The 14,409-nt window shown below is 38.5% G+C and overlaps 1 pseudogene; it reads right to left on the reverse strand.

Annotated features, from left to right (window-relative positions):
• Positions 1–9,800: 9,800 nt before the first annotated feature.
• On the reverse strand, positions 9,801–14,157 carry LOC136379512 (intraflagellar transport protein 22 homolog; annotated as a pseudogene).
• Between the last annotated feature and the right edge of the window lie 252 nt (positions 14,158–14,409).

Consider the following 14,409-nt stretch of genomic DNA (forward strand, 5'->3'; position numbering starts at 1 on the left):
CATACTTTCCTCCATAATGGTTGTACTACTTTACAGTCCCACCAACAGTGAATGAGGGTTCCTTTTTCTCCACAGCCTCTCCAACATTTGCTATTACCCGTCTTGTTGATAATAGCTAATCTAACAGGGGTGAGGTGGTATCTCATTGTAGTTTTGATTTGCATTTCCCTAATAACTAATGAAGCTGAGCATCTTTTCATATATCTGTTGGCCATTTGTATCTCTTCCTGGGAGAAGTGTCTATTCATGTCCTCTTCCCATTTTTTATTGGATTGTTTGTTTGTTTGTTGTTGAGTTTTATGAGTTCTTTGTAAATTTTGGATATTAGGCCCTTATCTGAGCTGTTGTTTGAAAATATCATTTCCCATTTAGTTGGCTGTCTGTTTATTTTTATATCAGTTTTTCTTGCTGAGCAAAAACTTTTTATTCTGATGTAGTCCCATTCATTTATCTTTGCCTTCACTTCTCTTGCCATTGGAGTCAAGTTCATAAAATGTTCTTTAAAACCCAGGTCCATGAGTTTAGTACCTATGTCTTCTTCTATGTACTTTATTGTTTCAGGTCTTATATTTAGGTCTTTGATCCATTTTGAATTAATTTTAGTACACGGGGACAGGCTGTAGTCGAGTTTCATTCTTTTGCATGTGGCTTTCCAGTTTTCCCAACACCATTTGTTGAAGAGGCTTTTTTTTCTCCATTGTGTGTTTTTGGCCCCTTTATCAAAGATTATTTGACCATATATATGTGGTTTTATTTCTGGGCTTTCTATTCTGTTTCATTGGTCTGAGTGTCTATTTTTCTGCCAATACCATGCTGTTTTGATTATTGTGGCCCTATAATATAGTTTAAAGTCAGGTATTGTAATGTCCCCAGCTTCATTCTTTTTCCTTAGGATTGTTTTGGCTATTCGGGGTTTTTTATTGTTCCATATAAATCTGATGATTTTTTGTTCCATTTCTTTAAAAAATCTCATAGGGATTTTGATGGGAATTGCATTAAATTTGTATATTGCTTTGGGTAATATGGCCATTTTGATTATATTTATTCTTCCTATCCAAGAACAAGGAATATTTTTCCATCTCATTGCATCTTTTTCGATTTCCCTTAACAATGCTTTGTAATTTTCATTATATAGGTCCTTTACATTCTTTGTTATGTTTATTCCTAGGTATTTTATTTTTTTTGTTGCAATCGTGAAGGGGATTATTTTTTTGAGTTCGTTTTCTAATATTTCATTGTTGGCATAGAGAAAGGCTATGGACTTCTGTATGTTAATTTTGTATCCTGCGACCTTACTGTATTGGTTTATTGTTTCTAATAATCTTTTTGTGGAGTCCTTCGGGTTTTCGATGTATAGGATCATATCATCAGCAAAAAGTGATACCTTTACTTCTTCTTTTCCGATATGGATGCCTTTTATTTCTTTGTCTTGTCTGATTGCTCTGGCCAGAACTTCTAGCACCATGTTAAATAAGAGTGGAGAGAGTGGACAACCCTGTCTTGTTCCTGATTTAAGGTAGAAAGTCCTCAGTTTTATGCCGTTTAAAATGATGTTGGCTGATGGTTTATCATATATGGCCTTTATCATGTTGAGATATTTTCCTTCTATACCCATTTTGTTGAGAGTCTTAAACATAAAATTGTGTTGTATTTTATCAAAAGCCTTTTCTGCATCTATTGATAAGATCATGTGGTTTTTGTTCTTTGTTTTGTTGATATGGTGTATTACGTTAACCGTTTTGCGTATGTTGAACCATCCTTGAGATTCTGGGATGAATCCCACTTGATCATGATGTATTATTTTTTTAATATGTTGTTGTATTCGGTTTGCCAGTATTCTGTTTAGAATTTTAGCATCTGTATTCATTAGAGATATTGGTCTGTAGTTTTCTTTCTTTGTGCCATCCTTGCCTGGTTTTGGTATGAGGGTTATGTTGGCCTCATAAAATGTGTTTGGAAGTATTGCTTCTTCTTCAATTTTTTGGAAGACTTTGAGTAGAATAGGAACCAAGTCTTCTTTGAATGTTTGATAGAATTCACTAGTATAACCGTCTGGGCCTGGGCTTTTATTTTTGGGGAGGTTTTTAATAGTTTTTTCTATTTCCTCCCTGCTGATTGGTCTGTTTAGGCTTTCTGCTTCTTCATGACTCAGTCTAGGAAGGTTGTATTGTTCTAGGAATTTATCCATTTCTTCTAGATTGTTGTATTTGGTGGCATATAATTTTTCATAGTATTCTACAATAATTCTTTGTATATCTATGATGTCTGTGGTGATCTCTCCTCTTTCATTTTGGATTTTATTTATTTGAGTCCTGTGCCTTTTTTCCTTGGTGAGTCTTGCCAAGGGTTTGTCAATTTTGTTGATCTTTTCAAAGAACCAGCTCCTTGTTTTATTGATTTTTTTCTATAGTTTTTCTGTTCTCTATTTCATTTATTTCTGCTCTGATTTTTATTATCTCCTTTCTTCGGCTGGTTTTGGGTTGTCTTTGTTCTTCTTTTTCTAGTTCCTTAAGGTGTGAAGTTAAGTGGTTTACTTCGGCTCTCTCTTGTTTGTTCATATAGGCCTGAAGTGATATGAACTTTCCTCTTATTACTGCTTTTGCTGCATCCCAGAGATTCTGATATGTCGTATTTTCATTTTCATTTGTCTGTATATATCTTTTGATCTCTGCACTTATTTCTTCTTTGACCCATTCATTTTTTAGAAGTATGTTGTTTAATTTCCACATTTTTGTGGGTTTTCCCCCGTCTTTTTTGCAGTTGAATTCTAGTTTCAAGGCTTTATGATCAGAAAATATGCTTGGTACAATTTCAATTTTTCTAAATTTGCTGATATTGTCTTTGTGGCCCAACATATGGTCAATTCTTGAGAATGTTCCATGTACACTAGAGAAAAATGTATACTCTGTCGCTTTGGGATGAAGTGTCCTGTAGATGTCTATCATATCCAGGTGTTCTAGTATTTCGTTTAAGGCCACTATATCTTTATTGATTCTCTGTTTGGATGACCGATCTAGAGCCGTCAGCGGAGTATTGAGGTCTCCAAGTATGGTTGTATTTTTGTTAGTTTTTGTTTTAAGGTCAATAAGTAGCTGTCTTATATATTTTGGTGCTCCTTGGTTTGGTGCATATATATTAAGGATTGTTATGTCTTCTTGATTCAACTTCCCCTTAATCATTATGAAATGACCATTTTTGTCTCTGAGTACTTTTTATGTCTTGTAGTCAGCATTATCAGATATGAGTATTGCTACACCTGCTTTTTTTTGGGTGTTGTTTGCTTGGAGTATTGTTTTCCAGCCTTTCACTTTGAATTTGTTTTTATCCTTGTTGCTTAGATGTGTTTCTTGTAGGCAGCATATAGTTGGATTTTCTTTTTTAATCCATTCTGCTACTCTGTGTCTTTTTATTGGTAAGTTTAATCCATTTACATTTAGTGTAATTATTGACACTTGTGGGTTCCCTACTGCCATTTTATAAATTGCTTTCTGTTAGTTTTGTATCTAGTTTGATTCTTCTCTTTTGTTTTTTCTATCATTTGTTTGTTTGTTTGTGTTCCATACTTCTTTCCTCTGTTGCTACCTTTTTTAAGTCAAGTGTTTTTGTGGTGGTTTTTTCTAGGGTGGTTACCATTAAGTAATGAAAAGGGTACCTACCATATTCATTGTAGTACCCTATCTTATAAGTCTTTCTGCACTTCATCATCCTTTGCTACTGTTAATCTCCATTCTCTCCCCCCTTTTTTTCCTTTGTTGTCACAGTTTAAGTTTGGTTTTATTGTGTTCTTGGTGGAGCTGTTACTTGTGGTGTTGTTTTCTTTTGTTCTTTGAATCTGGTTGGAAAACCCCCTTTAGTATTTCCTGGAGTGGGGGCTTTCTGTTGATAAATTCTCTCATCTTTTCTGTATTTGTGAATGTTTTTATATCTCCTTCATACTTGAAGGATAGCTTTGATGGGTATATTATTCTTGGCTGAAAGTTCCTCTCATTCAGGGCTTTAAATATTGGGGTCCACTCTCTTCTAGCTTGTAGAGTTTTTGCTGAGAAATCTGATGATAATCTAATAGGCCTTCCTTTATATGTTGTACTCTTCTTTTCCCTGGCTGCCTTGAGAATTTTTTCTTTGTCATTGGTTTGTGTCATCTTTATTATGATGTGCCTTGGAGTGGGTTTGTTGGGGTTAAGAAAACTCAGTGTTCTGTTTGCTTCTTGAATTTGAGGCTTTAGTTCTTTCCACAGGCTTGGGAAGTTCTCGTCTATTATTTGTTTGAGTATATTCTCCATTCCATTTTCTTTCTCTTCTCCCTCTGATATACCTATTATTCTTATGTTATTCTTTCTGATGGAGTCAGACAATTCCTGTAGGGCTTTCTTGTTTTTTTATTATTTTTGAGTCTCTTTCTTCTTCTCTCTGTTGTGCCTCAAGTTGTTTGTCTTCTATTTCACTAATCCTATCTTCAATCTGGGCTGTTCTGCTAGCTAATCTTGTTACCTCGTTTTTCAGCTCGTGAATTGAGTTTTTCATTTCTGTTTGATTTGTTTTTATAGTTTCAATTTCCTTGGTAATATATTCTTTGTGTTCATTGAGTTGTTTTCTGATCTCCCTATATTGCCTTTCTGTGTTTTCTTGTATATCACTGAATATTTTTAAGATTTCTATTTTAAATTCTTTGTCATTTAGCTCCAAGGCTTCCAATATGTTAAGTCTTTTCTCCATAGATTTTTCCACATCTATTTGTGTTACCTCTCTTTCTTTTGTATCCATAATATTTGATTTCCTCTTTCTTATTGGCATCTGAGGGTGGTCTTGTTGATAGCACTAATTAGAATTAATAAAGAGAAAAAGTAAAAAAACACAAAAACCAAAAAATCCCCCCAAAAAACAGTAATAATTTATTATTTCCCCCTTTTTTTCTTTCTTCTCTTTCCCTCCTCTCCCCTCCCCAGGGAAATATCGTGCCTATAATGGAGGGCCTGATTTGGGGTGAAGAGTTCAAGGGGCAAAAAAAGGGGAGTTGGGACCTACTAAATGCAAAAAAAAAAAAAAAAAAAAAGGAAGAATATCTTAGACAAGCATAAGATGATTTGCTTGTGAGTGATGGTCAACTAAGAGATATAATGAGAGGGATAAGAGGGAACCAGAAAAAAGGACAAAAAAAGGAATAATAAAGAAGAAAAAATAAAAATAATAAGTAAAAATCTGTTGTATTAAGTGGAGCGAAGACTAAATACAATGGAGACCTTGGGTTGGGAGGACCCAAAATGCCACAAAAATAAACAAACAAGAAAAAAACAAAAACAAAAGCGAAAAAGAAAAATAAAGCCAAAAAAAGCCTTGAGTCCCAAATTAACTAATTTGTTCGTGATTGAGGATTAAATGGGAGGAAAGTAAAATGAGAAAAGAAAAAACGAATAGAAAGGAAAAAATAAGAAAAAGAGAAAAACGAAGGAAGAAATAAAAAAGGAAGAGAAAAAAACAAAATAAAGCAAAACAAAAAAAAACAAAAGAGGAGAGAGTGAGAGTTAAGTGTTTTGGAGTATAACCTTAAAGGAGGGTGAGGATGAAGAAGAGAAATAAAATGTAACACTTATGGGTAGTGTAGTTCAAGAAAAGGGAAGCATAAAATGGGCAGAGAATAGAAGGACCGAGGTGGAGGAAATAAAGGCAATAAGATAGAAGAAACAAACAACAACAAAAAAATTTGTGGAACAAGTTGTTAAGTCTGTGGATTTTTCTTGATTTTGAGATGTTAACTTCTTCCTTTTTCTTTTCTCTCCCTCTTCCTGGTCGGTGACTCTGTACCCCAGGCTCTGCCCCTGTGTCACACTTAGGTAGGGATTTGCAGTTGATGGGATTCTATGGCAATGTCATATAATTGGCTTTAGTCTTGCTGGTAGTCAAGGCTTGTTGGCGTTTGCAGGGTCCAATGATGAGAGAGTTTGCTTTCCTGGATTCTCTCTCCTAGTCCCCCCTTCCTGAATTAGCAGCCTGGTGATCCAGCTATAAGGCTGCCACTGCTTCTGCCTGGGGAGTAAGAGGCTCAAAGAGCTGGGAAATCCCCACTCTATCCCCACTCAGTGCAAGGCTTTGGGAAAGGCTCTGGCAGTCAGGGCCTCCAGTGTAATCAGGCGGGGGTGGGAGTCAATTGTTGTCAAGGTGACTGTTCAGCACCTAGCATTCCGTTGGACCTCTCAACCCAGGCTTTCCACACTTTGTAGCCTGTTTTGGCTGGGAAGAAGAGGCACTAGTCTCTGCTTGCGACTAGTGTAGTATAGATCTTATTATCTGCCAAGTCCTTCTTGTTAGTGTTTATCCCTGAATATGGAGGCTCTATCAATCAGAAGTTGCCCCCGCCCCATTAGCGAGAGGCACCAAAAAATATCACGCCTCTTGTCTTGGGTCGCTGAACTGAGAGAGATCTTATCAATTAGAACCGAGGGTGCGCAGATTTCACGGGTTAAGTTTATTTCAGTAATTGGGTCGCAGCTGTGCTCCCGAAGGTATTTCAGGCTGCCTGCGTGCACCCCTCCCCCAACGCTTGATTGTTAGCTTGAATGGCTGGGTGAGGTGCCCCGCCCACGGAGAGAATCTCCCAAGTAGGGAAGACCGCCCTGGGGCCTCTCCAGCTCCCCCCGCTGCTGGCGGCTGGGGCGCACCGGGTGCAGGATGATGGGGCACCCTGGGTGTGCGGGCCAGCAGGGCGCTCTGGGTGCGTGGAATGCCCAGGGTACACGCGCGAATGGGGTGCTCGGGCACCGGTGGCTGGCGACTCTCACTCACAGTGCGCGGGCCGCTGGGAACGTTAGTGGTGCTCGGTCTGTAACCGGACCGGGCGCGCGCCAGTGGCTGCTCGCCGCTCAGGAGTGTGGGCGGTGCTCGCTCTGCAACTGAACCGGGCGTGCGCCTGCGGCTGCTCGCGGCTGCTCGCGGCGGCTGCTCGTGGCGGCTGCTCCCGGCTGCTCGCGGCGGCTGCTCGCGGCGGCTGCTCGCGGCTCCCGAGTGTGGGCTGACTCACCACCACCACAGGCGCACTTCCTCGCGGCTTGGATGAACGTCCCTGCGGTAGCTTCCTCCACACCCTCGTCTCTCAGATTCAAGTGATAACAGTCCTTTCGCTTTCAGTTTGTGTGGAACTCCGGAATGCTCCGAGGATAAATTTTCCTGTTTCTAGTTGATAAATTTGTTGTGATTTTGGGGAAATCTGTCGGATGCGCTGCTCACGGCGCCATTTCCGTGACGTCACTCGAGACTTATTGATGGTCATAGCAAAGGCAAGTTTTACAGGAAATTGTCTACGTCTCAATTGAAACGGCAACCCTGTTTGAGATGGAGCCAAATCAATTCTTGGAATGACATGTATTTCACCTTTAGAGGAGCCAGTCAAAGACTTAGCTATTATGACATTATTTTTCAATTGGAGAACTTCTAGTCTTGTACCATTGCAAAGACCCCTTCTGGTGTTAAGATTTCTTAACAGCATAATAATTGCTCCAATCTTTAACCTCAATTTGTGAGGTGGCATGCCAGAAGGTGGGACTATTTGAATGCCGTGGCAACTTCACCCCATTGGCTAGTACAGTTACGCAAGCAACCAATAAGCTATCGGCGACAAACAGACACTTAAGCTGTATATAATAAAGATATACATATACATATATATATATATGATACACACACACACACACACACACACACACACACACACACACAAGGCCCAGAGATGAAGTGGTATATCTAAGATTGCACAATGAATAAGTAGCCGAGTGGTGCCTTAAACTCATGCAGTATGACCTATGGGCTTAAACCAAATAATGGTGCAGCTTCAAACAGGCCCTAACTGTAGGAAATCCCAAGTGGAAGGGGGGCCATCGCTCTCTGCAGCTTCTTGGCTCTGAGTAAGGGCTCACCGAGGAGGAAGGGGGTGTTCTGCTGTACAAGCCATTTAGAAAGGGTTGTGTGTGTAGGTGTGTTTTCTGGGGAGTGTGTTAAGATCACTCAAGACCCTCAGAGAACAATTTTCTGTTTGCCCTAAAAGGGAAGTACATTTCAGGCTTCCCTGTGGTTGCCATGAGTTGCTCCAGCATGTGAACTTGTTCTCATCTATGACCACATGGACACTTAGTTTATTCATGTAAAACTGAAAGTGACAGGAATCGAACGACTCCATAGGAATTATAGGTGACTCTGAGCAGTAACGTAATGCATTTATGTTTTCAAAATAACTTTTAGAATTGTTGCCAGCATACAACATTAACTATATCATATTTTGGTAATTTAAACAACTAGATAAAGTTTACAAATTGAAGGTCCTACTGAGTCTGTGCCAAGGACAAGCTTTTGATAAAACTTGCTTTCATATTCCATAAGTGTATAGCTCTTTCAAAGTTCTATCACTAGCTTCATAAGCATTGTGTCTGAGAAGAAAAATGAGCTTTTGAGTTTACAATGAAATATATAAGTATGTAATTAAGATAAGCTAATATTTTGTTAATAGTTTTAACAGATACTAAATTTGTGTGTATTACCCCGCTCGGGCTAGTTAAATTTTATAAATCCCTGACAGTGGCTCCAGTTTGGGTATGCGTGTGCGTGTGTGTGTGTGTGTGTGTGTGTGTGTGTATATGTGTGTGTATTTGAGACTAAACTAACCTGAAAACCTTTAAATTGAAAGAAATAGAGATATAGTAGATTCTTATTATTCATGGTCATTATATTCTTTAATGCTTTGAGTAGAATAAACATTCATGTACGTCCTCACTCAAAGGGTTAACAAAAAAACTCACTACTCAAAGGGATAAAGTCACCATGAACACTGAATTGATGAATATCAAAGTGTTAGATCAGCTGGAGACGTGGGCTGTGAAAGAAGTCACAGATAGTGGAAAAACTGAAGTAGAAGAGGTTATTTCTAATTTTTTTTTCTCTTTTTTTTTTTTTTCATTTTTCTGAAGCTGGAAACAGGGAGTGACAGTCAGACAGACTCCCGCATGCGCCCGACCGGGATCCACCCGGCACGCCCACCAGGGGCGGTGCTCTGCCCCCCAGGGGGCGATGCTCTGCCCATCCTGGGCGTCGCCATATTGCGACCAGAGCCACTCCAGTGCCTGAGGCAGAGGCCACAGAGCCATGCCCAGCGCCCGGGCCATCTTTGCTCCAATGGAGCCTTGGCTGCGGGAGGGGAAGAGAGAGACAGAGAGGAAAGCGCGGCGGAGGGGTGGAGAAGCAAATGGGCGCTTCTCCTATGTGCCCCGGCCGGGAATCGAACCCGGGTCCTCCGCACGCTAGGCCGACGCTCTACCGCTGAGCCAACCGGCCAGGGCGAAGAGGTTATTTCTTTCCAAGAGAAGAAAGGGCCAGGCACCAGGAGAATAGTATCGGCCCTGAGTGAGGTGAGGAACTGGCTTTCATTGGCTCTTGAGGGGCAATGTTTTCCTAGCAAGACAGCTGGGCATTGGAGGGTAGTTTGTTTCTTTGGCTTTCCAGAGGCAGTAGGTCACAAAAATTATTTTGTGCGATGACAGTTGTTTTACACGGTGGCTTAACTGGTGGGTCTCTCATATTCCTCTGTGTGTATAAAACAAGTTTAAAACTATGTTAGGGGATTAGGTTAGGGATGAGAGATGGGCTTTTTGCTTTCTGTCTTTTCACAAAGCATTGCTCTGGGGGAAATACAGAGTTAGGATAAGATGGAGAATAGAAGGAATGATTCAAGTCCTTGAGTGATTGCTACCTTTAAGCAAATAAAGAAAAATTCTTCTATACTCACAGGGAGAAAAAAATATCAGTAGCTGGGTAATATTTCATATCTGCCTTGGAAAATAAGTTGACCTCATTTGGAATGTAGAAGTGTCCAAATGAAGACTAGTTAGGTAATAATTGACATCCTCCCAGTCTCTGCTCTCGGATGCTGAGTTTCTTATGTTTTTTTAAATCCTTTGTGAATTCCATCTAGATCTCTTCTGAGTTATACTCAAGATTTAAATGCATCAGCTTCAGCTTGTTCAGGACTGGTGATAAAGACAGTTTTCCCTAATCACTTTCAGAGACCGGTTGTGGTGTGCACTTAACAGACACTGGGTGTCCTGTAAGAGTTGCTGCTGAATGAAGCAGGAATGCCAGCCACATCTCCTTTTCCTTCCGGAGGCTTGGGATGTCATTGAAGATGATCACCACTTTGTGAGAGTCCTTCGTCAGGGCTAGCTAGCAGGACTAGAACTTTGGATCACTTCCATAATCTAATAGCTCAAATTTGTACCCCGTACCTCTGTTGTTGCTGATAACATGGGTTCTCAAATTCCAGGATCCTCCTCCTAGGTTTGGGTTGTATTTGGTGACGTCAGAAGATTCTGTCAGGAAGTTGGCCAGAATGGCTATCCCATTCTTGCAGGGCCTTACAAAGAGGGTCCGGGCATTTAGCCTTCCATCCCCATCAGCAGGCCCGCTGGAGCCCACTATAGTCTTGGGTGCAAATATTTGTATAACAACTGTCTTCTTTGGTGCAGACCATTATTTAAAGAATTGAAAAAAATTCTCTGTGAAGCAGGTCAACCTTGAAATATCTGTAGGTGGTTTATTGTTCCTTAATTTTCCAGACCAATCATTAAGTATATATCTTATAGCAATTATTATAATTTGAAAAGGATGGTAGCAACTTTGTAGCAAATACAATTAAAAATGAGAGATTGGAGCTTAGAACTCTCTTTCATGGATCTTGAGATTTAAGCTAATTCCTAGCATATAGTCATACTCAATGTGGGGGCTTAAATACATCATGTTATTGCAGTTGGTAAAAATTTTTTCAATAAAGTAGTATATTTAAAAATGTGTGAGCTTTTAGTTGAATATGCAAAAATAAATATATCATTCCTTGGATCAGCCTTTTTTAGGATGTTAAATGGGACTTTGTATGTGTGAAGACTGATTCTAGCCAAAAGTAAAATTGTCTTTGAAGCTCATGGTGAAAATCTTCAGTGCAATATTTATTACTTTCCAAGGCTTAAAGTTTATATATAGATATACTGTTATGAAACCTTACTTGATATTCAAATGTTCATTTTATATCTTCTACTCACCCCAAGGACTGTTTTACTATCAAGACAGATTCTCTATGCAGTTTTTGTTTTTTCTATTAATGACAATACCTTTTAATAGTGGAAGATAATCATTGCTGGGGAAAGTTGTTTATGAGCCTAGAAATACCTGCATAGTATTTAAAAAATATTTTTGAAGGGTTTTATTCAGACTTCAGTATATCTCAAGTTTTAATTTCAAAAAAATGATAAAAGATAATCAAGTATAAAAGAAACAAAAAGCACCTGATCAGTAGTGGCACAGTGGATAGAGTGTTGATCTGGGATGCTGAGATCCCAGGTTTGAAATCCTGAGGTTGCCAGCTTGAGTGTGAGATCATCAACATGATCTTAAGTTCGCTGGCTTGAGCCCGAAGGTGGCTGACTTGAAGCCCAGGATTGCTGGCTTTAGCCCAAGGTCACTGGCTTGAGCAAGGGGTCACTGGCTTGGCTTGAGCTCCCTTGTTAAGGCACATATGAGAAACAATCGATGAACAACTAAAGTGACTCAACTAGGAGTTGATCCTTCTCATCTCTCTCCTTTCTCTTCCTCTCTCTCTGAAAAAAAGAACAAAAATGAAAAAAAGAAACAAAAGTAACTAAACGGTGAGCTATTGAATATTTGAGTGATATAAATTTGTTTAAATCTCAAAAGTATGAGAAAAACAACCACCCATCTCTTTATGATGGAATAAACCAGGTGGGAACTGTTCCTTCCCAAACTATATTTTAAGGTTTTCAATTTTTCTATTGTCTTTTTATGTAGTGGTCAATAGTTATTAATTTATTTGGCATTTATCATGCCAATGTTAATTCATTCATAACTAATATGCCTGAATTAGAATTGGGAAGAATTTTTTGATAAGACGGATTAATTCTAATGTAGTATTTACTGAGAGAATATAAATGTTGTCACATAAGTCCCACTGCAGTTTACTAATTAATTAACTCTAGGATATAAAGAATGATATTGGAATTTATACTAAATAAAATGAAACAGTAATTTAAAATAGGTGGATATTTGTGTTGTTACTTAAAATACATTCTTCATGGAAGCCATATATAAAGTAACATTATGCACAATCATGTTTACCTATAAACTGTATTTCTATTTTGCATTTAGTAGATTAGAAATCTTACAAGCTGAGCTGGACTTTTCTGTTAGTGGGGAGATGATGGTCTAATATTGACAACGATTCTCTTGATCATTGTGAACTAAACCCTCTGGTCTTTCTTGACCCTCTCTTCCCTCACCTGCTCCTTAGCTCTTGCTTCTCTTCCATGTTTGAGTCTCAGTGTTTGACTTTCTTCAGTTTTAAATTTAAGGTAGTTTCTAAGGCTGAGCTCTGAAGAGTCAGGTTATGAGAATTGAGTTCTAAAGAAATTAGAACCTTCATTTTCCTGTGATTGTGATATAAAGCTTGGCAAAATCAATATATATATATATATATATATATATATATATATATATATATTTTTTTTTTTTTTTTTTTTTTTACTGCCTTTGGCATACATAATTACTCTGTGTTATTTTTATGAGTTGACTCCATTTTTAATGCTCGGCAAATATTGTTTAAAACTCATGTTTCTAGACTGTATTATATATTTCTACCTCTATTACTACTAATAAAATTTTTTATTGTATATATATATATATATTTATTTATTTATTTATTTATTTACAAAAGCACTCTGCTCACTTGAATAGGCTTTGCGTATAAGAGTGCAGATTCAGTTTAAAATCAAGAGTTATCCTCTGAACATTGTAGGCAATTTTCAGACAGTAAGATAGACCTACATTTTAAGATTCAGCATTTTACTACTATAAAAGGCAGGTATATTTACCAACTACCTACATTTTTAAAAAGTCTCATTTTTAATACTGAGAAGAATTACTCTTAATTCTTGCCACTTGTTTAGAATTGGAGGTTAAATTCAAAGACAGGGACTGAATCAGATTGCTCTTTTTAAAGGACTTGAGTAAATTGCTCCTGGCAGAACTGTCTCTTTCTCACCAAAACCAATATGGAAGATTTTTTTTTTGCAAGAGAGAGGAAGAGAGAGAGAGAGAGAGAGAGAGAGAGAGAGAGAGAGGGGGGAAGAGAAAGACAAAAATGGAGAGAGATGAGAAGCATGAACTTATAGTTGTGGCACTTTAGTTATTCATTGATTGCTTTCTCATATGTGTCTTGACCCGGGGTGGGCTCCAGCTGAGCCAGTGACCCCTTGCTCAAGCCAGGCACTTGGGGCTTCAAGCCAGTGACCTTTGCGCTCAAGTCAGCAACCATGGGGTCATGTCTATGATCTCACACGTAAGCCAGCAACCTTGGGGTTTAGAACCTGGGTCCTCAGTGTCCCAGGCCAATGCTCTATCCACTGTGTCATCTGCTGCTCAGGCCTAATATGGCAGACTTAACCAGGCCCATTGTTGGACTGCTGGAATATCATTTCCCTAAAGTAGGGAAATTCATGGTAATCGTAGCTACTATTTATTGAGTAGTTATTAATGCTGGAAACTTTCCTAAGTATTTTAATATAAGACCTCTCCCTCCATCTCCCCCCCCCCCCCACCTCCATCCTGGCTTCACATAGAGTAAATCTAAAAAAATTTACTGACAGGATGTTCTCTTTTGACAGCCACCAAGTTTAATAATATTGAAAGTTGGGGGAAAAAATAACAGTTGAGCTATCAGCATGAAACTGCTTGTTAGACTTATAATCAAAATGCAAATGTCAATATTTAAATACTTTTTGCAACAGCACAGCAAAAGGGAGACAGACAGCTCAATAATGCATACTGCAGGAAACTGGCTGACAAATGCCTTTTCAATTTTCTGGAAGTTGCATAAGAGTAAAACACACTCCTGTAAATTAGGTTTTTTACTATAACAGGTTTGATTTTTCATATGGGAAAGGAAAAAGATCATACACCAATCGCTTCCCATTTTATCCACTCTGACAGCTTTAACTGAAGCAAAGTAGTTTTCTGCTTATTATCTTTTGTTATAATAATATTTCTCTCAAAGTTCTCTGGCACATATGACATATCCTTTGCTGCTGCGAATGTGTCATAGCATTTCGCCTCCATATTTAGCTTATTTTGTTCTAAACCAGCTGTATCAAGTAGATACAAATTTGTGATGTTGCTTTTTTAGCATCACAACCTGCCATTGGAGTGGAAATGCCTGGTAAACAAAATGGAATTTTGTGAAGTGTTTGTTCTTAGACTTTCTGGAAATTCAGATATGCATTTTCTTACAATTTACACTGAGTTCTGTGCTCATAAGATAAATGATCCTTTCTGGGAACTGAAGTTTACCTATACCCAGGAGCTCCCTGG

The sequence above is a fragment of the Saccopteryx leptura genome, chromosome 8, assembly GCF_036850995.1.
Source record: "Saccopteryx leptura isolate mSacLep1 chromosome 8, mSacLep1_pri_phased_curated, whole genome shotgun sequence".
In the NCBI taxonomy this organism is placed as follows: domain Eukaryota; kingdom Metazoa; phylum Chordata; class Mammalia; order Chiroptera; family Emballonuridae; genus Saccopteryx; species Saccopteryx leptura.